The sequence below is a fragment of the Acipenser ruthenus genome, chromosome 1 (genome assembly GCF_902713425.1).
Source record: "Acipenser ruthenus chromosome 1, fAciRut3.2 maternal haplotype, whole genome shotgun sequence".
Taxonomy (NCBI): Eukaryota; Metazoa; Chordata; class Actinopteri; order Acipenseriformes; family Acipenseridae; genus Acipenser; species Acipenser ruthenus.
This window is the reverse complement of record NC_081189.1, coordinates 45,263,567-45,290,261: the sequence shown is the minus strand read 5'-3', so window position 1 is coordinate 45,290,261 and position 26,695 is coordinate 45,263,567.

Sequence of the window (26,695 nt, the reverse complement as noted above, 5' to 3'; positions counted from 1 at the left end):
CGGGCTTGCAGTGCGGACGGCTGATGGCACACATTTCGGAGGACGAGAGTGCTTGTCCTCGTCTCTCCTGAGTTAGTGCAGGGGTTGCAGCGGTGAGCCAGGTTGAATAATTGGGCGTTCCAAATTGGGAGAAAAATCGGGGGTAAAATAATTGCCAATTCCAAATTTATACAAAAAAAAAATAAAAAGCCTCTTAAAAATTCAAAGGAATACGGTATTTAGAAAATAAAATACTGAAACTGCTTATATGATCTGACATATAAATAGGAATCACTTTATCAAAAAAGGATAAAGTCAAATGAAACAACATTCTTTATTCTATTGAATCTTCTCTAAATTTCAAGAGCTAAATTCAGATTTTAACACTTTTCATTTTGAATTAGCAATCAATACATTTGTGTTGAACAGTGCAAGCACGATTGTATTGCTTTGCTTCCAAATGCCACTATCTTATTGATGTATACTTCAATGTTTCTTAACATTAAGACATATATTTTGTTCTGTATTTCTTATTGTATATATTAATTTGATTACTATCAACTTGTCGTTCTCTCCAATGCAGTTGTGATTGACAAAACAGTTTTCCCCTCCCCACATTTGCCGTTTCATTATGACTGGCTAAGGATGAAAAAAACTCTGTGGAGAGCGATCTGGAAAGTTGTCTCGCTACAGACGCTATCTCTTCATAGCAGTGTGGACACATATTATGCAAATTTTTTTAGTTTTTCATGTCACTCGCTTGGCTCAAGTCGTGCTTATGTAAATCCAGTTTTACACTGAGTCTTACCAGCAGAATCATTTGACTTCTAGTGTTATGGACTCTTTATGATGTATGTTAATCTAAACTGTTAATTTGGAATCCCACTGAAAGTCAGTGGCAGAGCGTGTGGCAATGTGAAAGCCCTGCCAGTGCACAGGGTGTGTCTGTTGGTGTGGGGAATATTGGGTTTGCAGGGAGGGGATTAAATTTCTAAGCACGTGGGAACGTGGCTGGAGCCGACAAGTGAATAACTAATTCAATGATTAATAAGGCTCCAGCCATGGGTGTATAAAATAGGTATTCACAGGTGGTAATTAGAAAGGATTAGGATTGATGTTGGTGATAGAGGTGGAGGGCTGTGTTCTGTGTTTCGTGTTCTGTGCTGTGCTGTCTTTTGTTTACATTTTCGTGCGTTTTTGTCAAACCTTTTGTTTTGGCCCTTGTGCCTTTTATTTTGACCAGTGTGGTTGTGTTCATATTTGTACCGTTTTGTTTTTGTTTATTTGTTGAATAAAGAGCACATTTATCCGTGCAGCTTTTTGTGTCTCTGTCCCTGCAATAACATCTGGGCTAGGAGGCTACTGTGCCACACAGACATTCCACTGGTCATATAATACAAAATTCGTCCAATTATCATGACAAATGATAATCAGTCATGTGAGAGGCAGACCATTTAAACAAAGGTATCTGTTATAAACGTTACCCTGGTAAATATGCACAGTAGTTTATCATGCTTTCCCCATGTGTATACTATCCATTTACATAATGTAGGTAATCATGGGGTTTACAATTCTTTACCATACGGTACTTTTCTTTGATTTACCATACTCATCTGTGCTTTTTATGTGTTTTTACTATGCTTCTGCACTTTGCTGTGACTGAACAATAATACCAAGGTGAACTTTAATAAGGGATCTCCTACATGTACTTATAACAAATGTTCAGTTTTTGCCTAAACAGGTATCTCAACATTAAAAAGCATGTCATGGAAGTTATATTTCAGAATGAAAATGTTTCATTAATAATAGATGGACAAGGAAATAGGCTGATAATAACAATTGATTTAAAACAATTTAAAACATTTTCAATGAACAGAAAGGGTCATCAGTGACAATGACTCAGTCAGCATCCGTCCATTAGTATTAAAACACTAATTGACACTTCCTTTTATTGAGTGGAAGAAGGTTGACAATGCATTTGTGCAGGCTGGGACATTACGCATTCATATTCAGTTGTGACAGGCTATGTATTCGATATTACAATGTTCTGAGCAGCTGCTAATTTGCTGTCATTTTTAGATTTGTAAAAATGGTAAATATTATTCCTGTTAAGCTGTGTTTTTGTGTTCGTGTGTGTGTGGTCATATTTAACCCTTTTGTATTTGATCTATGTAAAGTCATAGGTGCAGCAATATAAATGTACAGACCTACAATCCACATTTAACTGTTTAGATAATCAGTCAACAAATGTTAATAAATCATTGCCGAGGGCACCTGACACCACTGATGTAAGTATGTCTGTGTCCCATGGGTTATTCTACAGTTTAACAAATGAAAGTAAATCGCTACTATGTTAAGGATTTTGACATACTTTCCCAACAGTTTCTTTTGCCATGGTGATAACATTTTAAATTATGTTTTTGACATAATGAGCTTGAATATCTTTACCCCATTAAGCATTTTTTTTCACAAACCCTCTTGTCACTTAATTTAAATATATTAAAGTTTCACTTATTGCTGAGGTTTGAGATATTCAAGCATTGCTATTTGTTTCTTTTGGAAAGAAAATTCACCTTAGGCCAAAGAGTCAACTGTTTTTGATCGAAGGGCATCAATGCCTTTTTCATCTGGATTGTGAACACCAATGACAACTCTTCAATCAGAAATCAATCAGTGTGACAGACAACAGTGAAGACCGATGAGATCTGACGCAGAGTATGGAAGGACTGTAAACGTCTATTACAAAAGCAGCAAAGTAAATTTAAAGCAGCTATAATTTAATAGGCCAAGTGATTGACTATGTGAACAATACTGCTCTAAAAATATATTTTTTTAATAAATTGGAATTTTCTTTAATGGCCAATACCTTGTGGCTGGTATAGATTCAATGGCTAATTGCTGTTGTGCATGGTGTATATCCTAGAAAGTTTTTTTATTCCAGTAAGATTTATTTGTTTTTTAAATGCCTTACTTGACAGTTTTTTTAAACAATATTTTATGTTACATATATTGGCTCTTCATGATCGTGGGCACAATGCATTTATAGGCAGATGACTAGTATTATTAATTAAAATATTTCAAAAACAGTTGACACTCTTAAATAACAGTGTTGAACAAAAAGCTTCACGTAAACAGCATTAATAAATAGCATTAATATTAATATGTTTTTCATTATTCTTCCTTGTTTGAAGCTAACATTTGTTTTACAACTGGTTAATATTTCAGTTGCAATATATTTATGGTTTCAGCTGCCTTTAATTTCCTAAATAATACAGTTTAGTTGCCATTTGATAGCATTTGTATCTGGGTAGAGTACATACAGTATCTCAATAGGTTTTATACCACATGTGAGGCGCTCAGAAAAAACTAAAAAATCATATAAACACAATAGGGAAAATAGTGTTACTTACCAGTTTTTTCTTTTTACTTGCTGGAAGTTGCTGTCTTGTGTTATCAAAGCCCCCTGTTTTACAGCTCAGTTAGTAGCAGCTTGGTGGCTTCATACTCACACATGGACACCTGCAACAGTCTTTGACTTGGAAAATATGAGAGCTCTGTGCAGCCTCAGAAAAGAGCAGACATGTTGCCTGCACAATACTTCAAAATAATGTGCTATGGTCTATCTTCTCTTCAGTGGCTTTGCTTCATGCTGAGAACTGGGCTATTAAACCCTTGCTTTCTTTCAGCAAAAAAAACCTGAAACCCACTTTATCAACTGTTTAGTAATTTCAGCTAATTCTGTCACCTAAAAAAACAAAATATCTTCACTTCTTGATTACTGTCCATTGGCAGAGTGAGTCCAAGTACAGACCTATTGTGAACTGCACTAGGCCGTAAACTCATTTAAATACTGGTATCTAAATGCTTCTGGCCGGTGCAGTGAATCTGTTTTCTGTGTATTCTATTCCTTTGTTTACTGGTATTATTTCAGTGGCTGTAGGGACTCGGTCTCTTCCTGCTACATGTGGGATTTAATCTCTGTCAAGGCAGGTTCCTGGATAAGGAAGTAAAACCTGATCCTAGTTAATTATGTCAAATAGAATTGCAAAACAGTTGGTGGCTAACAAGCGCTAAATTGGCATGTTTCAATATAAATAAATGACAAGTATTAATGTCAGTGAGTTGATGTCCTGGGGATCAGGAGTGGTAGGGGGTGGCTTGAAGGTACAGCCTTGTGACACCACACACACTCACACACACTGCATCTTGGGACTGTCTGGAAACGACATGTAAAGCCCCCCAGTGTCCCCTCTACTCTCACAGTCTGCTTGCTATTCTCTCTAGATGAGACTACGCTTGCCGATTCAATTTGCTTCCTAATAATGGCTGTCAAGAGAGTGAGACTTGAAAATCACCTGGACCATTTTCACAGCAGCAGATTGATTTGGACATGTGTATGTATCCATTATTTTTAATTCACACTGTGAATCAACAATTTTAGCTATCACTGTTTAAGATCGAGTCCCTTTACCAAGAAATAATGGCACATCAGCAGTGTCCCAGAATTTTGTTGTTTTACAGCAAAATATAACTGGTGTCTGATATTGAATAATGTCTAGAAAACAATTGGAATTCAGTGTTTTGTAAACATGGTGCGGTGCCCATTATTGTGAACACTGCGATGCACTTCAATGTACAAATAGCAGTAGTATGGGATGGCTTGCGTGGAAATATGGAATGTAAGGAATTCTAGCAATACTTGTCCCCTAAGTCGTTTGTTGAAGATCTTAAGTGTTTTTTTTGTTTGTTTTTTTGCTTTAGCTTAGAATGTGTAGACATTTCAACACTAGATAAACACTATAGACAACACTATAGATAAACAGTTGCTGCTGCTGATTCCTGGTACTGTCCTAATAAGCACATATTTTGAAGTTAAAGATTCAGACAATGTGATCTAAAGTTAAAACATTTAATTTAAAACATTTTGAATTTATGTAAAAAAAACAAAAAAAAAGGAAAAGAGACAAATAATTCTGAGCACAATAGAGGGGTAGTAATGTTATTAATGTAAATCTGAAGTAAGAAAAATGGTTTTAAAAGCATTGGGTAGCATTGCTTTAAATGAACAGCTTGCTTATCCCAAAACTTTTAAAATCTGTATTATCCAGTATCCAGAATGGTATTTGGAAGTGAGGGGTGCACCTGGTTCATTGTTAAAGTCTGTGCTCTCCAAAGGTAGTCTGTCTGCCATGTAGATCACTCAGGAGGCAGCTTGTTTAGACTGTATGAATTCAAAAGAAATTCGACTGGGGGTTTCTGTGGGTATGTTGAGAAAAAAATAAATAAAAAAAATTGTAAACCTATAGTAGTTAGTTCTCGTCATGTTAAATTTTATATCCAACATCATTGTCCTGTCATTTACAATTAGTCTATGTCTTGTTACAAAAAATGTTTAAGATATATCATTTTATAAGCATTCAAAATCCTAAAAGGTATAGACAATGTCAACCCATGGGACTTTTTTTTACCAGAAAATAGGAGGCACTTTTTTATACAGAGAATTGTGAGGGTCTGGAACCAGCTTCCCAGTAATGTTGTTGAAGCTGATACCCTGGGATCCTTCAAGAAGCTGCTTGATGAGATTCTGGGATCAATAAGCTACTAACAACCAAACGAGCAAGATGGGCCGAATGGCCTCCTCTCGTTTGTAAACTTTCTTATGTTTTTATGTTTTTATTGGGGTAAAAACCTATTGAGGCGGTGGTGGTTCACCCCACAGGAGTCAGGGGTTATTTTGAAAACGTGGTAAGTGAATTAAGAGTAAATTTACTCACTCACATGTACATCTGGCTTCACTTTTCTTCTGATTTGCTCAATTCAGTTGATTAAGTGATTATGCACACAGTGATCTGCTCTTTTCATTCCATAATCTAAACGAGAGAGATTTACTCAGCATAAATTTAAAAACTTTGAAAACAACTAATTTAGTCTCATATAAAGAAGGGAAAATATTTTTATTACCTAAACATGCCTAGCAACTTTTTAGATTGGAGGCTGGTAGAATATTTCTTATCTGGACTGATCAGAGATGTCTTCTTTATTGAAACACATACTGTATATTTCATGTTAAACAGCACAATGCAAGTACCTTACAACAGTTGAGCAACAATCAGTTAAATAATTTTGGTCTCGGAATGTACCATGCTAATTAATCGCTAAGCATAATGTGCAGTAACTAAAGCAATTAAAAATATAAATTCTTTCTACCCCAAGTTACATACTACAGATTAGCATTTTATGTGCAAAATTTCTCATGTGTTTTCTAACTTTGTGTCTTCTAAATTAATAAATATGCTAATGTATGCAAATGTAATTATATCATTACACCCATCTTCCTAATAGGGTCCACAGAAAAAAAAAAAATCATGAAAATGGGAGCCATAATGAAAGAATAAATAAATAACTAAAGCTATTGCATTTTTTATTTACATGATGACTCATAGTTGTAATTGGCAGATATTGTATCTGTGGCAGTGTCTGTTAAAATGCCTTTGAATTCCATTATTCCCCAAAAAGATCAATGACACTCAAATCCCTGAATAATAAAAGGGTTGGTGTATTATCTGCAGTATGGCTCACAAATGTAATTATTATTTCGTCATTTAGCAGACGTTTTTATCCAAAGTGACTTATAGAGACTTGGGGGTAAACTATGCATCACAACTGCTGCAGAACATTTTTTTGTTTTTCAAAATTGGTGCTGAACTGTTGAAAGTTTAGAACCAGGAGAGCCTACTGGTGCTAAATTATCAAACCCCACCCTTATCAAGCCCCCTAAAAACATTGCACATGACACAAACCTTCTCTCCTGTGTATGTCGATGAGTGTGGGTGGGTCATATGAGTAGTCCAGGCCGAATGAGAAACTATCATCATCTATGGTTGCTAAGGAATCAAAGAAAATAAAAAAATAAATAAAAAATAAATAAATAAACATGTCTATTGGCGACAGAATTTAATGTTGCTAGTGCTATATGAGGTACACTGGCGTTAGAATCTAGCGCCATAGTGCCAAATTTGCACCTCTGTTGGTATTGTCCTGTATTACCCATTTCATCTTTACTAGACCCTACAGACCTGAGAATCTCTTAATACTGAATACATGTTTATTCCCTATTTAAATACATTTTATATGCAGGTTGTTTTAACACTATTTGTCCAGTTTAAGTAAGTTCAAACGGTCTACCATGCTTCATGTTTACTGAGGAATAGAGGAAAATACCAACTGTTTAGATTTGCATTATTATTGTTGTAGTTATTTGGTTCTAGTTTTGTCAAGGTGTTTTATACTTTAAAGAAATGGAGGTAAATTAATGGATGTTCAAAACCCATTTATTGGCAGTTAATAGTTAAGAATATTAACACTAAATTTCTCTCACTAAATCCAGAAAGGGTGAATAATCTAATGCAATAAAATATGACAATGAAGCATGAAACTCAACATTCTCCCTTACGATTATGTCATTGTTTTGTTGAACATATGTCAGTGGTAGATATTCTACTAGGAATGCAACCTCTCATGCATATTAGCATGACTTGACTATTTTTGTTTAGTATAACGATTAAGAATTCAAGTAAGGATATCCATATCTATTAGATTTGGGTTATGTTTTAATATACATCAATTAATGAAAGCGGCAGTACTGACATTAAACAGCAATGACATATATATTAGCACACTGTGAATATGCTCCATGGGGGTCTGATGTGCCATGGAAACGCACCTTGGGTTGCTGTCAAAACTATTTAATTATTCAAACTGAATCATTTCCACTATTTAAATTCAAGATGCAATACAACAAGGATATTAACTGAAATGAAAATTATAACAGATAGAAGCACATACTGAGATATTTATATTCAAATTAAATTAAACTATTGGGTCGTTTTCAAGATGATTTAGCAGCACATGTACCACAAGTATCTTACAGTAACACACTGTAGATTATAGACAAAATTTACTTGGTGCCATTATCCTTAAAATAGCAAATAACAAAAACTATGATAACTACATTATGTGCAATCATTCAATGCAAAACACTGCACACAATGCAAACAAAAAAAACATCAGGAATCTTTATCATGTTTTTATTTTTTTATTTTTGGATAGTGGTCCCATAATTATATTTCAATCATAGAGCATAGTAAGTGAGAATTAACCACAAGGGTTTGCTTCTGGACACTAAGGGAGCAAGTCATTCAAACACTTCCCTGCAGGGAAGTCTGCTTTTATGGGAAGTCTGCAGACTTCCCCCTAACTGGACTTCCCTCCAAGTCGAGCAACTCAATCAAATATATTCTACATACAAAGATACTCAACTCCCCCATTACATAGGATATAAAAAGAGCTCAAGAGAATTTTTTAAAAATGGAGCAATGTCATGTTTTGCATATTTACGCGATGTTATTAAAATGTATCAACCTTATGAAGTAAATGTCACTTTTGTGCAAGGTCTTTTGAACAAAATGGCAACATTAGAGAATTATGACAATACGTAATTATTGTGAAAATTGCTATTTTCTGAGCACAGTCCTGTATTGTGTCGCATGCGCAGAAATACAGGGTAACAGCACAGCCAGCAGATATTCTATATAGCAGGGCTCTTCATCTAGTTTTTTAAGGGGGCCAGATTGGAAAAAAAGTTAGGAGTAGCCAGGCCAGAAGTATTTTACTGTGAACATTTTTAAGCAATATAATAAATATTATATAATGTAATGTTGGTACACACACCCCTCGTTACATCGCCCCTCACTATACTGCGGATTCGGATATATCGCGGTCATGGAGTTGGCTCCCCATTTTTACAGTCTAACTGCGCATGCCTTAGCTGCACTACACATGGACAATTTTACTTATAACTACTGTTAGTTTTATTTCGTACTGCACATCAAACTAAAATATACTGAACATTTAAAAAAAAACAAAAAAAAACATTAATATTGTACTGTTGTTATATACACACGCATTGCACAATAACACAAAACAAATTAAATATCTACTTGCTGAAGCGTTTTTTTTTTTTTTTTTTTAAACAATGCACTACCGAAAGTCACAGAGCGTCAGCTCCCTAGCAACAAGCCTCTATGTTGTGAATGGATTCTTTCAATGCAGCGGTTGGGCATTTGAGAAAGGAGAGGAAGATTCATGAAATTAACTGGAGACTTAAATTGATGAGAAGCAGTTACCCTCTGCAGTATGAATTAAAACAGTGTGCTGCTTTTTATACGAAAAATGAGAAAATACGGGTTGCGTAGAGGATTGGAACTTGACGCCCCTGATAAAACGAGGGAGTGGTTGTACAGTATTTGTTATTAGCCTATTTGTTTTTCTATGGGTCTCTCGCTGTATCGCGACCCACGATATATAGCGGATTTGTATTGGACCCGACACCCCGCGATATATAGAGTGGGTGGTGTATATTGAATAACACTTACACATTTTACCATATGAATTCTACTTTAATAATAGAACCCTGAGAACATTAAACAGAGTATCATTACAAACATTTTAAAATGTATGTGACATATTAATAGTATAACTGTTATTATAATATGTATTATTACTATAATTTACAGTCTGAGAGTGAGAACTGTGCAACAGTGTGGTTGTAAGTAAGGTAATGATGTGACTGAAAAAAGAGTTAAAATACACACACACAAAAAAATGTGTGTGCCACTTAAAACAATTAAACTTGTGTCTGTTTCTATTCCATTTCTGACACAAAAATGAAAACTTGAATAAGTTAAGTTAACAGACAGATTAGTCCTATGGATAGGGATAACAGAAGCACGTGGGAAATCGATGGAATCATGTTTCTATGTTTTGGTTAATTTCCCAAATAATGACATTTGATGTTTCTGACCAAACTGTTAATCTCCTTTGTATAGTTTACGTTTTAATAAAACTCAAAAAACAAATTGATGAGTGCGAGATCACACAAGAGTTGCACAAGCGTCTCTACTTTTGAGCTTCTAACTGCTGAGCCCTGTGGATACGTTTTTCCAAAAGTTCTGTGTTTGGTTTCAAAATGGCTTTTCACATTCATTAACTACTGACACACATGCATTGCACAATAAACACATTGGCCCAGATATTCGAAGCGATGTGCAATCCCCTTGCAAAAATTAGTGCTTTTGCACAACAATTGATATTTTCCAACACGGCACAAAACAGTTGCATGAAGCTGGAAAATAGCAGTTTTTTGCTCAATTCGCAAATGTGTTTGTGCCTCACAAAACGTTCTCTGGTATACATTATCCCATACATAATGTTTGGTGGTTGTCTTCGACTTGAAAGGGAACGTTAGGTTACTTACCGTAACCCTGGTTCCCTGAAAGAGAAGACGACCACCAACCATTATGTATAGGATATTCCTGCCCTTGAGGTAGGTAATGCTGAGCTCTCTATATCAGAGCTGCCGAAGGCCCCTTCCTGGGATGACACACTCGGTCCCGCCCACTGAGGGTATAAAACTGTCACTCACAGGAAGCTCTCCCTCTTTTTCCATCGAACCCGTGAGGGCGACTGAAGCAACCTCGTGGTTGGTGGTCGTCTTCTCTTTCAGGGAACCAGGGTTACGGTAAGTAACCTAACGTTCCCTTTCAAGTCGAAGACGACCACCAACATTATGTATGGGATAATGTATACCAGAGCTGTTGCGAGGGAGAAGGAACGGCAGCCTATGAGGGACGCACAAGCACTGCCTAACCCTGAGGTTAGTGGTGTGAACTTACACCCTCAAGAACCCTTGTGCCTACAGAAGGCAAGACAGGGTCTACCACATTAATATGGTAGAACCTGGAGAAGTATGCGGCATAGCCCAGTTAGCCGCAGTACACTGTCAGACATCGAGGCACCTTTGAAAGGGCCCAAGATGTAGCCAACCCTCTAGTTGAGTGTGCGGCTACCCTACCAGGTGGGGCAAGCCAGCACCATTATACACAGTCGAGACTGTGTCCACAATCCAGTGAGGCAGATGCTGCTTAGAGGGGCTGACCTAGGGTCCATGTTCCGTGACAGACAAAGAGCTGGTCAGATTGACGCAGCACTCTTGTCCTAAGCACGTAACATCTCAATGCCCGCACTGGGAAGAGAAAATTAAATCTCTTATCCTCCGTTGAAGCAACAGAGGTGGATGAAAAGACTCCAGTTCCACAGACTGTTTAATGTGGAAAGCTGTAATCACCTTGGGGAGGAAAGCGGGGTTGGTGCGCAGCGACACTCCGCTTCTATCCTCCCACACGCGCATGCAGGAGCTGTGCACAGACAGCACCTGCAGCTCACTGATCTGCTTTACGGAGGTGATAACTAAGAGGAAGGCTGTCTTCATAGACAGGTACTTCCGCCCTATGGAGTGTAAGGGCTCAAATGGGCCTTCATGAGAGCCTCTAGTACAATATTAAGGCTCCATTCCGGGAGAACAGTCCTCCTAGGAGGGCGTAATCACCGTGCACCTTTAAGGAAACGGGTAACCAAAAATGCGCACCCGGAGACACAGAATCTACGGGGGCATGGCAAGCAGAGATAGCCGCTGAATACACCTTCAAGGTGGAAGGTGACCTTCCAGCACCAAGCAGTTCTTGCAGGAACTGCAATATGACTGGCCTAGTGCAAGTTTCTAGCCAGACACCAATCTTGAAAATACAACCACTTATAGGTATACAAAAAACCTAGTGGAGTCCGCCCTAGCGCTCTGCATGGTACCTACAACTGCGTCCGATAGCCCCAGGGCTAGCCAGCGGTACCCTACAGGGGCCAGACCAGCCCTCCAACCAGAGTTGGGTGCGTCTGTCATCACCAATGGACAGTTGTGTATCACTCCTATGCTTGCGCCTTCGCTCAGATGAGAGGCTTGCCTCCACCAGCGTAGGGCTTTCCAGCATAGGCGAGACACGGTCAGCTGACGGTGTCTGTTGCGCTTGGGGTGCAGCCGAAGGCACTGAGCCACACTTGGATTGGGCGCTTGTAGAGTAACCCTAGTTGGGTGGGTGATGAAGCCGAGGCCATCAGACCCAATAGTTTTTAACACAACACCAATTAATTATACTGTGAACCCTTGTTGAACAGGGCCAGACAGTTGCAATGACAGCCACTCTGTCGTCCGACAGGTAGGCTTGCACTGTGTGGGCCACTGCTTCTTCCTGCGACTGGGCAGATCAACCAGTCGTTCAGCTAATTCATCACCCTGATCACTTGCAGCCGCAAGGGAGCTAGGATGGCATCCATGCACTTAGAAACGTGCAGGGGGCTAAGGAGAGGTTGAACCACAGAAAACTCAGGACGCTCCTCTGTAAGGCGAAGCGGAGATACTTCCTGTGCGCTGGACGAATAGCAACGTGGAATCCGCGTTCTTTCAGTCCAGTGTGATAAACCATTCGCAGCAGATGCCAACGCATAACATCCGGGGCAACCACCAGTGCAGGCGAGGTCAGCTCCGGGGCCAGCGTTATTGGCTGAGCTAGGGCCACAGCAAGGGCTTCAGCCTGCTGCCTGGCCAGGCCCAGCGCCGCATACAGCTCTGCCGTGTATTGAAGCACTCAGGCACCAAGGGTGCAGACGCATGAGGACACTGAGTGAGGTAGAATACAGTACTGGTGCACCGAAGCATCGGGGCACCGAGTGCAGGTGTTATTCATATGCTGTGGTGCTAAGCACTGAGGCATGGAGCATCTAAACACCGAGGGCGTCTACTGAGAGGCGCCCAGCCTTAACCGCGTGTAGTCAACACAACCTGGGGTAGCGCATAGCATAGACCGGGGTGGATACCCAGACTCGAGTGGCTGCGGTAGGCAACCAGGAGAGCAGTACAGGGGTGCGCATGGTGCTGCACCATGGTGCAGAGTGTCGATAACCTGGTTCTGGACCGTGTGCAGTCAAACAACGTGGCAGCGCATAGCATATACCAGGGTGGAGCACAGGCTCAAGGAGCTGCAACCTGTTATTTATTTTTAACTGCAAAGGCAGTAATAGGATCATACAGGCTTATACCCAGCCATTTGGCTATGGGAGAAACACATTCACCATGCCAGGCGGGTGACCAAGCGTGCCGAGTAGGCGGGCTGAAACAAGCCAGCGGATTCAACTCAACAGCGGGACACAGCAGAGCTGGGTTCCCGTGGAAGAATCAGCTTATTATTTATTTCTAACTGCAGGGCAGTAAAGAAACGAATGCACACAGACACCACAGCAAGCTGTGTGGGTAAAAATATCAGTCACCACGGCAACGTGGTTAACTGATTTTGTTTTGTTTTTCCAGCCCACCAAGTATGCGGGCTGAAGCAAGCCTGCGTATGTAACTCAACAGCAGGGCGCAGCAGAGCTGCTGGTGGATATCATACTACATTTTATTTTTAGTAAGTAAAGAAGTAGCACACTCCACGGCAAGCTGTGCGGGTAAAAATAATAGTTACCACGGCAAAGCGGGTAACTGATTTGGTTTTGTTTTTACCAGCCCACCGAGTAGGCGGGCTGAAACAAGCTGGCTTAAGCATCTTAACAGCGGGGCTCAGCATAGCTGGGCCCGGATGGAGAAATCATGCTTGTATCGTTTTTTATTATTTTTAAAAACACATGTTAAATAAAACCACACATACACGCACACAACAGCAAGCTGTGAGGGAAATAAAGCAGACACCACAGCAACGCAGGTGAACTGAAAATTTTAAGCACACCGAGAAGGCGGGCTGAGGCAGTCCAGCAGAGTCAATTCCACAGCGGGGCACGGCAGAGCCGGGGTCCGGTGGAGGAACACGCGTCTCTTAATAGCAGAAGAAACAGAAAACAGCGATCGCTGTAAGGCTTTCAGCAGACTGCAATCGCAAAGCGATGTAGGCTGTTACGCAGAAAAAAAGAGTAAACACAGCGTAGTAACTGGACAGGGGTGTCTAGCCTCGACTACGTGCAGTCACACGACCGGGGCAGCGCGTAGCCTACCGTGGAGTGGAGCACCTTCTACAGGCAGAAGGCAACGAGGCACCACGTGCATCGAGCACCCGAGGGCGCTATGCGCCCTGATGTACTAAGCACCTGTCTACCGAGCACCGTACGTCCTGTGTGTATGATGCGTTGCGTGTTACGCTATCGTGCCCTATGCTGGGGCATTGGAAAATACGCAGCCTCGTTGCGCACTTGCTCACCAAGATAGAATCACGGGCTATGCGTGCGGCGCGTTAAAGAACTCAGTCTTTTTTCAAGAGTCGTTGATTCCAGGAAAGCGGCAAGCCAGCTTTCAGCATGAATGCTAGGTAAATACAACTGACCCGAATCGACTCGAGGGCTCTTTCCTATCAACACGCTCAGCTAAACACAGAGGTCTTACCTTACCGTCTTGAGAAGGAAAAAGAGGGAGATCTTCCTGTGAGTGACGGTTTCATACCCTCGGTGGGCGGGACCGGGTGCGTCATCCCAGGAAGGGGCCTTCGGCAGCTCTGATATAGAGAGCTCAGCATAACCTACCTCAAGGGCAGGAATATCCCATACATAATGGTTGGTGGTCATCTTCGACTTGAAAGGGAACCACCTGCACATTAATTACCAATATAGCAGAAATGCACAAAAGCTATGCGTGAATGGGCAGAATTGGAATACTACACGACAATGGACTGTTAACAATACCCTGCCAAGCAGCTATCATAGGTGTACAGTACATAGCAATATTCCTCAGATGAGTCTACACTCAAATGTAACCTGCACGTGGAATGCAGACTGAAAGCTCACCACACCTTTGCACCCCCACCCCCACAAACATATAAATAAGCTTCTAAATGAAGAAATGAAACAATGGACCACAGGATAGTGTAGGCTATTCAACATATAATTTAAATAAAAAAATATATTGTAGTGCCTTGCTAACTGGATAAGTGTCAACATGAAGGAGACAGACAAAATATCTCTGTAGCATCAAACTCCACTCTTTATTTTACAGGCCTGTCACGCTTATCGCAAAACTTATTCATTTTCATTCAAATTTGGCCTTCGGAGCAATTCAGATAATTTTGTTCTTATGCATATTAAATTTGCTCACATGCATACATTTCTATCTAATGTTTATCATTAACATAGGCATTAGCATGGCTAATGAGCTCAATATTTAAAGGGCCATCACAGATTCTACGGAATTCAAACAGATGTTTCTATGCTGTGCTGTTTGCTGAGAAGTGAGTTGATGATTTCTCTACTTCTGTCTCCATAATTTTGACATGTGTCACACAAATATGAGTACATGTTACCTATTCTAATTCATTTACATTTTTTGACTTTTTTGTTTTCTGTTACAATACCATGTTTTTTGTTTTTCTTTCTCTGTATTAGCCATGATCCCGCTTAAATCACCTGTTTATCTATCTATATATATATATATATAACTTGCTTGACAAACCTGGGGTGCAATTAATTCAACTTAAATAAAATGAGCTGAACGGGCAGTGGAATAAAAAAGGAGCACCTTTCGTACATTTTACTTTCAAAGCGTCGACAAAATGTACAAATACAGTAATCAGTAGCCTAGCTTACTACTGTATAAGCAGTGTCTTTGATATTGAAATCTATGTGAATGCAAGGTAAGGAGGCTGTGTGGTCCAGTGGTTAAAGAAACAGGCTTGTAACCAGGAGGTTCACTATCCCCTAAACTAACCTACTGATGAGCCGGTATTCATACGACGACTCCTGCTGCTTCATACGGCCTTGGCTGGGCATTGCCTTCACAAGCACCGCTTGGAGTTTCAGGGTTGCGTAGCTGTCGTTCCTGCAGTGTCCTCCTGAGTATACGCAGCTCCCCTCTGTAGCATGGCGTTGCAGTCGCCCTGAGCGATCTCCACTGGATGTTTTTGAACTGACGAACACTTGGTGGAGACCCGCCCACCTACTGATTGAGGACTGGCACAGCCAATCATCTACTGCCCATCCGCTCAACCAAACCCAACAGGCAGCAAAGTCTCAAACGAGCGCCCGTCTAAACAATCAATTAATCAAATAAATAAACTCCAAAATGCACACACAATAAAGACTTGCACTACTGAAAACCTGAAAGTTCTGGGAAGGTTGGATGTAAAAGTTGAGAATAACGGTAATGTGATACCCCTGATGTTGCTCGTCAAGGGGTTTCCCTGTTAGGGTGTAACTGTTTACCATTAGGGGGATAATTCCAAAAAAGCTGCAGGTTATAATGTTAACGGAGCTGCATAGGAACCATCTAGGTATGGTAAAAATGAAGGCCATAGCCCGAAGTCATTTTTTGTGGCCTGGTTTAGACAAGGAGATATAAGCTGTTGTAAATGCATGCCAGACTTGCCAAACAAACAAGTTTGCCAGGAAAAGCACCAATCCACCCTTGGAGGTGGGCAGAGAGGCCATAGCAAAGAATACATGTAGATTTCTGTGTTTGCTAGATGCCTACTCTAGGTGGGCAGAAGTGGTTAAGATGACCAGCACCACTACTGTTAAAATCATTGAGGTGTTGCGTAACATGTTTTCAGCTTATGGATTGCCCGAGAAGCTAGTTTCAGACAATGGGCCGCAATTTACATCAGCGGACTTTGCTGAATTTTTAAGGTTAAATGTGGTTAAGCACACCAAGTCAGCTCCTCACCACCCCCAGAGTAACGGTGCTGCAGAGCACCTAGTGCAAACTCTTAAAAATGATTTAGAAAAACAGTCAAACCGACACCTTGCTCATAAAATAGCTAATTTTCTGTTTGGTTACCACAGCACTCCACATGCCACCACTGGTAAGACACCAGCAGAGTTGTTTCTCGGCAGGCAGCTAAGGACACAGTGGTCTATTTTAAAACAGCCATTTTCTCAGACCATGCAGGAAAAACAGGACTCAAAAGTTCAACAAACTCCTACTAGAGGGTTTGAACTACAGCAAAAGGTACTGGTTCGACTTTACCGGGGAGGAGAAAGAGAGAGCTGGATACCTGGTAAGGTACTAAAGAAAATGGGTCCAGTGACATACTTGGTGATAGTAAAAGGCAGGGTAACTAAAAGACATGTAGACCAGTTCATAGCTACAGATCTAGGTGAACCAGAAATTCAATGTCAGGTTGGGATCCGAATGTTACTGAACCAAATGTGACCCCTCCTCACCCCTCCTCGAGTCAGTCCTCAGTGGGGTTTTTTCCCGGGGAGAGAGGGGTTGGACGGAGTCGTCTGAATCACCCAATCAAACAACAGGTTTTACACATCAAAATGTAACAGAAAACAATCTAAATTACACATGTCTACTTTCTAAGGCTTTTCTTCAGAAAATGGTAATTGTTTTCTGTTACACAAAAAAAAATCTGATGCTGTATGCTGAGAAGATTTGCCTTACAATTTAAATCCAAACAAATACAAATAATTAAATTGCACATCGTAACCTTTTAAAGTATTTCTTTTAAACCCTTACAGTATAAATATTAAATGCTGAAGAAAGGTAAAAACGCATACACCAATCAGCATCTACACTGACATCTGCTCTTGTTTGATTGGGTGATTAAGACAACTCCATCCAACCCCTCACTCTCCCTGGAAATAAATAAATAAATAAATAAATAAATAAATAAATAAATAACAAAACAAAAAACAACTCACTGGTAAACCAATCTGTTTATATATGAGCAGGAGGATGATGGGAAATGTAGTTCTGAGAGGTCCATGCGGGTACATGTGAAGCCATCTTGAGGCAATTTTAAAAATTTAAAGTGATCAAAATGTAAAAAAATAAAACACACACCTTATGTAAACAGTTGTAGCAACACATGGGAACATGTAACACAATAAAATTAAAAAGGTCCTTCTGTAACCTTTGATTTATAAAATAAACAACTTTGTTTTCTTTTTTTTACAGTTTTTCAAGAATAAAATAACCACATCCTACGGAAGGGGGTGCCTATTTCAATGACCTGCTTCATTTAAATGATTAGATACAGTACAGTAGAGGCAAAAATACAATGCAAAATGAAACCCACCATATTACAGTTATTACAATAATTGTGTCAGGGGTCAAGGCACTTGTTAAAAATAAAACTAAAATAATAATTTTCCTTAAAATATTTGAATCCTCTACATCAGTCGGGTAACTAAACGTAATCACCACATTGTGTAACAATATTTAATATTTTGTATGTAATTTGTAACATATAGGGCTTCTGATTTTCAGTGTTTTCCGACAACTTTTCTACTCTCCTTTTAAAAATTCACTTGATACCTGTTAAGCCTTTCGTATATCTCAATCTCAGCTGAGAAACATGTTAATAGTAAAATTGATTTAATTTACTGTTTTTTTTTTCTTTTTCTATGAAACAATTACATGAGCTTTTAAATCATAAGTCTTGCTTTTCCATTTCATAGCAGAAGTGACTCCTCTATTTATGTAAATAAAGTCCCGCAGAACGCCTGTAATAAAGTGTGTCCGGCTTAAAATACTTTATTTTTCATTATGGCTATAAAGATTAGTTGCTTATTGACATGTTGCAATCTCGTTTGTATGTTCTGCTTGTTAATCAAAAATTACAGGAGTCTACAGTTAGCACTCGCATATCCTTTGACTTCAGTGACGGTTAAACGAGTGCGATACTATCTGATTATTAACTCTGATTTGACGTGTATGTAGGTGAGCATGTTGTAATCTTCCCCCTACCACACAAACAACCCTCTGCCCTGCACATACACACCCATTTCATACAAAAAGAAAAAATGACTTGGGTTTGAGGAACTGTACAGGGAGACATATATTGTAGCATATATTTTTAATTTTTTTGGCACAGTTTTATTTATTTATTTATTTTTCTTATATCTGACATATCACAAGAGATGGATCATGATGATGGTAGACCATTCATGGAAGATTTGATTCAGCAGGATATTTACAGCAATCTGTGTTGAATGTTAAACTATCTGAAGACAGTCCTCCTGTTAGTTTTGTTTTTCAGCCAGAGGGGTCTTTTCCGTGGACTGTGACGGTTAAACAAGTACATTGTAACATTGAAGAGATGGGCTTTATATCAGATGAAGGCGAGACTCCGTTGCAAGAACACATTGACCCGAAAAGGAAACAATGTGGCAGCCACAGATTGGAGAGGCGGTTGCACTCGTTTACCAAGGGGTCATGTGTGACAGGATAAAAGGGGGCGGAAAATCGCAATCTCTTCCTTCGCTCATGGTTTGTGTAAATAAACTGAGGACTGTGAAAGACCAGTTTCTAGTCCGAAAAGTACAGTGAGTGTTTTGTTTTGTAATTGTCTTGTCTTGCACATTACCAGACAGCTAGCACAGTTCCGGAGCTGTCGCCTAGGGTCAGCACTAAGCCGGAACGGCACTTCACCAACAGTCACTAAATAAACTGTATCACCCACCACGAGCACTGCTGCACGCACCCAGGACTGGTGACCGTGTGTGTATTATTGTGGGCCAGATATCGTGTTTATTAGTTGGGACTGCAATTCCGTTATTGTTTACCCTGTGCAGTACACGTTGGGTATTGCTGGGGGAATTATTGTTTTGGTCACCAGACCTGGAATAAAAATAAATCCCACTTTTCCAAACTGGATTACAAGGCTTTGTCTGTTTAATTACCACACTGCATCACTCCTGCACCTGTTCTCACATGGACAAAACATGAGACATTTTGAGACCTTGTGAAATGAACCTTATGTCTTGTTCATTAAAACCTGTTTAAACTAACAAAGGGCTACTGTGTTACATTATGTCACTTCCAGTATGTTATCTAGTGTGAACCCACCTTAAGAGACATTTCTTACTTTACAGTTATGCATGATAGATTTAAAAAACTATGTTGATACAAACAACCAATATTGTTTTACTATTTTGCTCGAATTACTGAGTTTGCACTCTTTGCATTAACATGTCTAATAAAATGTGGTAAAATGCAGCAATCATGTATGGAACACCTCCACAGAAGTGGTGTAGTTTTATAATGAAAATAAAAACATACTACTCAAAAAGCAAGGAAATTAATTGCCAAAAACGACATTAATGCAGCAGTTAGGTTTGAACTCATTGCCACAAAAGCAAGGAAATGTGGCGATAGCAACCAAAGGAACCAGACAACACAAATAACCGCAGACTGCCGTCATCAGGTAAGACATAGAACATGCAACTCTTTCCAGATGACACAAGAGACATCCATCATCATGGTCCACCAGTGTTGTAGCAATGGATAATCATGAACACTTCAACACATACACACCCACTTCAGGCTGCAGAACCATATCATCTTCACAAAAATAGAACTATATTTGCAGCCCACGCCTGGTATGAAGAGATGGCTGCCAAGTGCACTTTAAGGGTTGTCAACCATAGGACTGACTGGGAGGGACCAGAGGTCATCCAGGATGCTCATGACGGGGCAGGACAGGGGGTCTCGCTCCATGCCCTGACATGAAATGGAAAATCTTTTCAATTTGAAGGCGTAGCATTCTTTTTCCCCTTTAATTCTGGCCGGAAGGTCTTTAAGCTTGCTCCTCCTCGGCACAGGCCTGTGAGAATCAGTGTGCCATATTTCCTATTTTTGTGGCAAGGAGTTCAACCCTAACTGCTGCAATAATGTTTTTTTTTTGTAAATTTGTGTGTGTATGTATGTATGTATGTATATATATATATATATATATATATATATATATATATATATATATATATATATATATATATATAATTATTCACGCAATAAGGCCGGACAGGGTGTCCGTATACGTCGAATATACAGACACCTCGGGGCGTTGTGCGAAACAAGACGAAGCCCAGAGGAGTCAGAACGGTCTCCACGGCTACAGTGTCAGCACTTACCTGCTCATCCAGGGACCACTGCACCTGCCGCTCCTCCAATCGATGGCAGTGTTTACAGTCCTCGAAGGAGCAGGGGCGACAGGACAGGGCATCTGCGTTATTGTGCAGGTGGCCGGCCCAGTGCTGGACGGAGTAGTCATACTCCTGCAGTGGTTCAATCCAGTGAGCCACTTGTGCATGGTAAGTTCCTCTGGTTTACTCCGAGCACGGCTGTAGTACACTACTTGTTGCCCATCTGGATTCTCCTGGGCCAGCACTGCCCCAATCCCCACGTCCGTGTCCAGGAGGAATACTTTCTGGGGATTGGGGAACACCAAGACCAGGGTCTTCATGTGGGCATCCCGCAGTTCTCCAAAGGCGGCTGCGCAGTCGGTGTCCCAGGCAAACCGACCCTCCTTTTAGGTCAGACAGTGCTGGGGCCTGGTGATCTGTACAAAGTCCCTCACAAAGCATCGATAATAAGACACCAGGCCAAGGAAGCTCCACACATTTGTTACAGTCCCAGGGACTGTCCAGTCTTGTACTGCAGCCACCTTAGAAGGGTCTGTGGCAATGCCGTCTGCCCCGACGATGTGTCCAAGTAAGTGTGCTTCTCTTCCCAGCAGTTTGCACTTCCTTGGGTGGAGTTTCAGGCCCGCTCCTTCAATGCGCTCAAACACAGTCCGCAAGTTCTTCAGCTCCTCCAGGAAGGTAGTGGCGTGCACCAGTAGGTTGTCCAGGTATACGATGCAGTTGGACCCTGGAACTCTGGCGAGCACCCGCTCCATCAGGCGCTCGAACATTGCTGGGGCATTGCAGAGTCCAAAGGACATCACTGCAAACTGCCACAGTCCCTGGCCAATGAAGAATGCAGTCTTCGGGCCATGCCTCTGAGGCCAGCTCAACCTGCCAGGAGCCGCTGCGTAGGTCGAGGTAGCTGAACCAGCAAGAGCCTGTAATGCAGTTCAGGGCCTTGTCGATTCTGGGGAGGGGGTACAAGTCCTTGTGGTTTACTGCATCCAGCTTACCACAATCCACCCCAGTGAACCCCAGTGACCCGTCTTTATTTTTTACCAGCAAGGCTGATGCGGCCCAGGGGCTGGCCGACAGCTCGATTACCCCAGCAGCGGCCGTCTCCCACTTTGCCAGGCAATATATATATCTTTTTATATACTATCCCTGCTTATTTATTTGTCATTTTTGTTCCAGACAGATTTTCTGAAATTATCAGACACTGTCTGGGCTCCATTCTCATTTTGCCTAAAAGATGCTATACAGTGTTACTCAAGTTTACCTCAAGTTTGGAAAGCAGATCCAGTGCTGTCCAGGTCATGAAATCAAGTGCATTTTAGAGCCAGCTGCTAGGTTTGCTATACCAATGCCTTCGATAGTATTGTAATAGCTTGCTGTAATGCACGTTTAAATATTAATCATCTACGTATGGCGCTTATTCCAGTTTTGACTGTAATGATTTTTAATGAGTGCGTTAAGAATTACAAATAAACAAATTAGTTTGAGGAAGAAACTCTTGATATATATATTTTATTTTCAAGTTGTATTTCATTTTAAAGTAACAAACTTAATTGCAATTGAAGCCTGAGCTTCTTGTGTTTGTTAGTGCTACCAATACATGGTCATCGTTGGGTTTTTTACACCCCTTCAACAGCAGAATCATAGAGAAACTGTACCATACAAGTAGATGCAACTGCACAACCTCTTTTAGCAAGCCATTTTATACTCTCTGTGTTTGTGCAGGAAAAGGGACTAGTGCCCCCTGGTGTAAAACAGCAGAATGATGGCAATGACTGTAGTTTACTTCCTGGACCAGTGACATGTGTTTACCGATGCATACAACTAGTTTATAACCAGGCACGCGGTTGACAGAGGTAGGCAGCTGCAGTCCTGGAGTACCGTTCCATTATATGCTTATTAGGTACAATTAAATGATTAAGTGGTTTTGGATCTGGACAGGAAATGTAGCCAAAATAATACAATTACATTTCTAGAATGACACATACAAAAGGTGGTGTGAAATGATACACAGCACACACGAAAAATGTTTGTCCCATCGCCATGACTGATTAACTTGATATTGAAATGGCATCCATAACCTGTTACAAACAGAAAAACTAGAGCACAGAAGATCTGACAGACTTTGATAAGCAGACAGTAGGCGTTTGCTGGCAATCGCTTTTGTAATAAAGACAGCACAAATTAACAAGAAACTGTTTAATGAGGGGGAAAAAATGATGATTCTACAGGCAATTCTGGAGAACAGACTTCCACCCCCAAAGAGGTGGCAATCACAAAGAATGGTCACGTGTATCCTATTAGAACTAATTACAGAACGTTGCCAGTCAACCTGTGCTGCCCTGGATGGCCATGGTGGCCCTATCACCTGAATGCATGTCTTAGTAGTTAGCATTTAACAAAATATACACATTTTGCTGCAAGCTAAAGAGAATTCCATAAGCAAATAAAATACAATTTAACACACACACACAGAACATAACATTTAATAAATGTGCTAAAAAGAAAAAAAAAATTGAATAAATTGCCATTTAAAGCTATTTACCCTTTACAGAAATATTGGACCCATTGACCACTGAATTCCATGCACAGTATGACAGCTATAAGGACATTATTAGGACAACTTAACAAATGTGTAACAGACGATTTTGTGTGCAAAGTAGATTGCTACTAAGTTACTGAACTTTCAATTGAAAGAATTTTAAATGGAAGAACAATATTTTAGGGAAATCTGTCATGGTATAACTAATCTTTAGTTTTATTCAGGGTGAAATTCTGCCGGTACTCACCGGTATTCCATACCAGGACTTATTTTGATGCACGTACTGGGTACCAGGACTTATTTAATTTCATCCGATGCGAATGCATTTCATGAACTCACACCACTAGCGCAATGTTATTACATAGTTGATAAATAAATCGCCATAAATTACACAGTTGATAAATATTAGAAATAATTATCATAATGTGTTTTGCCTTGCTCCAATTTACCACATTGCCAGAATTTGTGCAAAATTTTCTAAAATGGCAAGTGATGTGTGGAACAGTAGGGATTAATAATAACATAAAAAAACGGGATCAAAGTGCAGCTTCAGATTTGGTAAGCGAGGTCAGAACCGGGATACAGATGGAGGTGTGCTTCACGCTTTTCAAACACTGGCCCAACTTGCAAGATACATGTTAAGCACAGTGATCAACATTTTGTTTTGTTGTGATCCTAGTATTTTCTGAGGACTGTAATAAACGAAAAGCAAAACGGTGAGGTGTTTTTTTCTTTGTACAATGCCTCCTTTTCTAAAACATTTTGAAGAGTTTATTTAAGTTAAATGTGAGTTTTCACCTAAAAAGGCAGAATTAAATCACAGTAATGATATTACTTTATGAAAATGTGTCTTTTGCCACTTTGTTTCTTGTGCAGAAACCACAATACCAGGGATGAAATAAAAAAAGACTACTTTTATACTGTTTCTGCCTGAAACATCTTTTTCTGGAATAGATCACGGTAATTAAATCTACACAGAAACACAACAGAGAAGCACACAGAACATATTATTGTAAGATAAGTAATAAGTACAAAATAAATGAAGGAAATGGATATATGTTCTAATTCAGGGCTATTATTGTAGCATGGCCAGGTCCTGTTGTAGATGAGCTGGAAAGTATGGGGATGATTTCAGAGAACATGATGGAGATTAAAATGGCCAAGTTCATTAGTAGTAGTAGTGCCTGTTGCATAATACATTTGAGGGGTATTTTAGCCCCTATTGTGCATTGTTTGACATTTTTTCATAGCAGTTTTTTTTTATACCATTTTTTATAACATCACCTCTTTTTTTTTGGATATCTTGAAACAAAGATCCCTCTCTACAGCAGTTACTGCATAGTGTAATATTTCTTAGTGCTTGTCATTTAAGGTTTAACTTAAGTGTTATATTACAGTACATGACTGAGGGTACAAAGCTTTCAGTATTTTTTGGGCTTATTTTGTATTCATAAATGAATTGTGTACCAATATATGTATACATTTTTTAAGTATTTATTCATTGGCACTCAAATTGTCTCAATTTTTAAAATGTTTACACCCGGCTGTGCATATGAGGACCTGCACTTTTTTTGTTGAGAATTTCACCCCTGGTTTTATCTATGCCAATTCCAGTCTACAGGACAACAGGTGCTCTCTAATTTGACAACACAAAATATAAAAAAGAGAAAGCATTAGAGTCATGCCAATTAAAGAGTAACATACATGTAATGTAGGCTACATTTGCCACAGTGTCTATTTTATTAAGAGCCAGCACCATCTGGTGCACAGCAGTGAATTTCCAGCAAAACAAAAAGATTATTGATTGCAAAGTAGCAGATCACGGTCTGTACAATTGCCAATGGTCTTAAGTATACATTTAGATCTGAATATTCCACTTTGCCACACATGAAATGAACTGCAGTATTACCAACATAGTAACTGAGCAGTTATGAAACCAGAATATTTACACTGAGTGACTAGATGAATATCTTCATTTTAGAACTGGATACAAAGGTGTAAGGTCTTCTCTGTAATATAAACCTTTCAGAGTGTTGGTGCAAGGGAATTTGGAAATGTGAAACAGATTGTGCTTGAGTATTCATTTCAGACAACAGATGGTGAAGGTAGCAGAAATACTACCTTATAATAATGACTGTGAAAAGAGGTACATTGTTTAGACAACTGTTCTCTTCCAAAAATGCAAGTAAGGTAAAGCATTTTAAAATGATGAAAAGCAATGTGTGACTGTGATGGAGTTCTGGTTGTAAATCTCCCACTCGACCTGTGAGGGTACTAAGTAGCGAAAGGGAAAGGCTTTGGACAGGTTGGCCTGACAGTTCATTCCCTGGGTCGGGAAGTCAGTCAGCCTGGAAAAAGACGAGACTCCGGTACGGGAATGTATTGACCTAGAAGGTAAACGAGGTAGCAGCTGCAGGCAATAGAGTCAGCTGCAATCGTTTACCAAGGGGTCATGCATAATTGCATAAAAGGGGCCGGTGAATTGTAAATCTTTTCCTTCGCTTTTGGTTTCGAAATAGACCCGGATGGACCCATGCACTGTGTATTAAGAGTATCGTGAGTGTTTGTTTTGTTTGTTTTGTCTATAATTGTTACTTGTGTGTTTATAGACGGCTAACACGTTCCGGAGCTGTTGCTAAGAGCCAGCACTGAACCCGGAACAGCACTGCACTATTTGTCACTCTTTAAACTGTATCACCCACCACGAGCACTACAGCACACACCCAGGACTGGTGACCGTGGTTGTGTATTGTGGGAGATACTGTGTTTATTGTTTAGGGCTGCAATCCCTGTTACTGTTCTCCATGTTTTACGCATCGCCGTGTATAACCGGAGTTTATTATTTGGTCACCAGACCTGGATTATAACGAAAATAAAACGTATATTTTTCCATACCGGATTACAAATCTCTGTCTGTTTATTCCTGCACTGCATCACCTCTGCACCTGTACAAAATCAGCAACCACTTTGCCATAGTGACCCTGTGCCCCTGTTTTGCACACACCAAATCCCAGGGAGGTGGTTCATGTTATTATCATCACAAATAGAGTCAACACCTCCCCAGGATTTGGTCCTTGAGCTGAATGACACTTTTAATTTATATATTTGTATGCAGCGCTGCAGATAAGGTTTTGGGTCTGGGAGTAATTTACCCTCTAATTTTAACACAGAGTAAAATGTATTTTCAGGGGGTAAAATGCAACATTACCTTGAAGTCATGAGTAATCTCGATAAATACTGTACAATGTTTAATGGTAATGGGGTAGGCATTAAGAGCCTTCCATTTTAACAGCAATGTTACTTTGAACTGCTGTACAACCATGTGTGTGTTCTACAAGGTTCTTTATCAGCTCAGCACTTTTTATTTCAAGGTATCACACC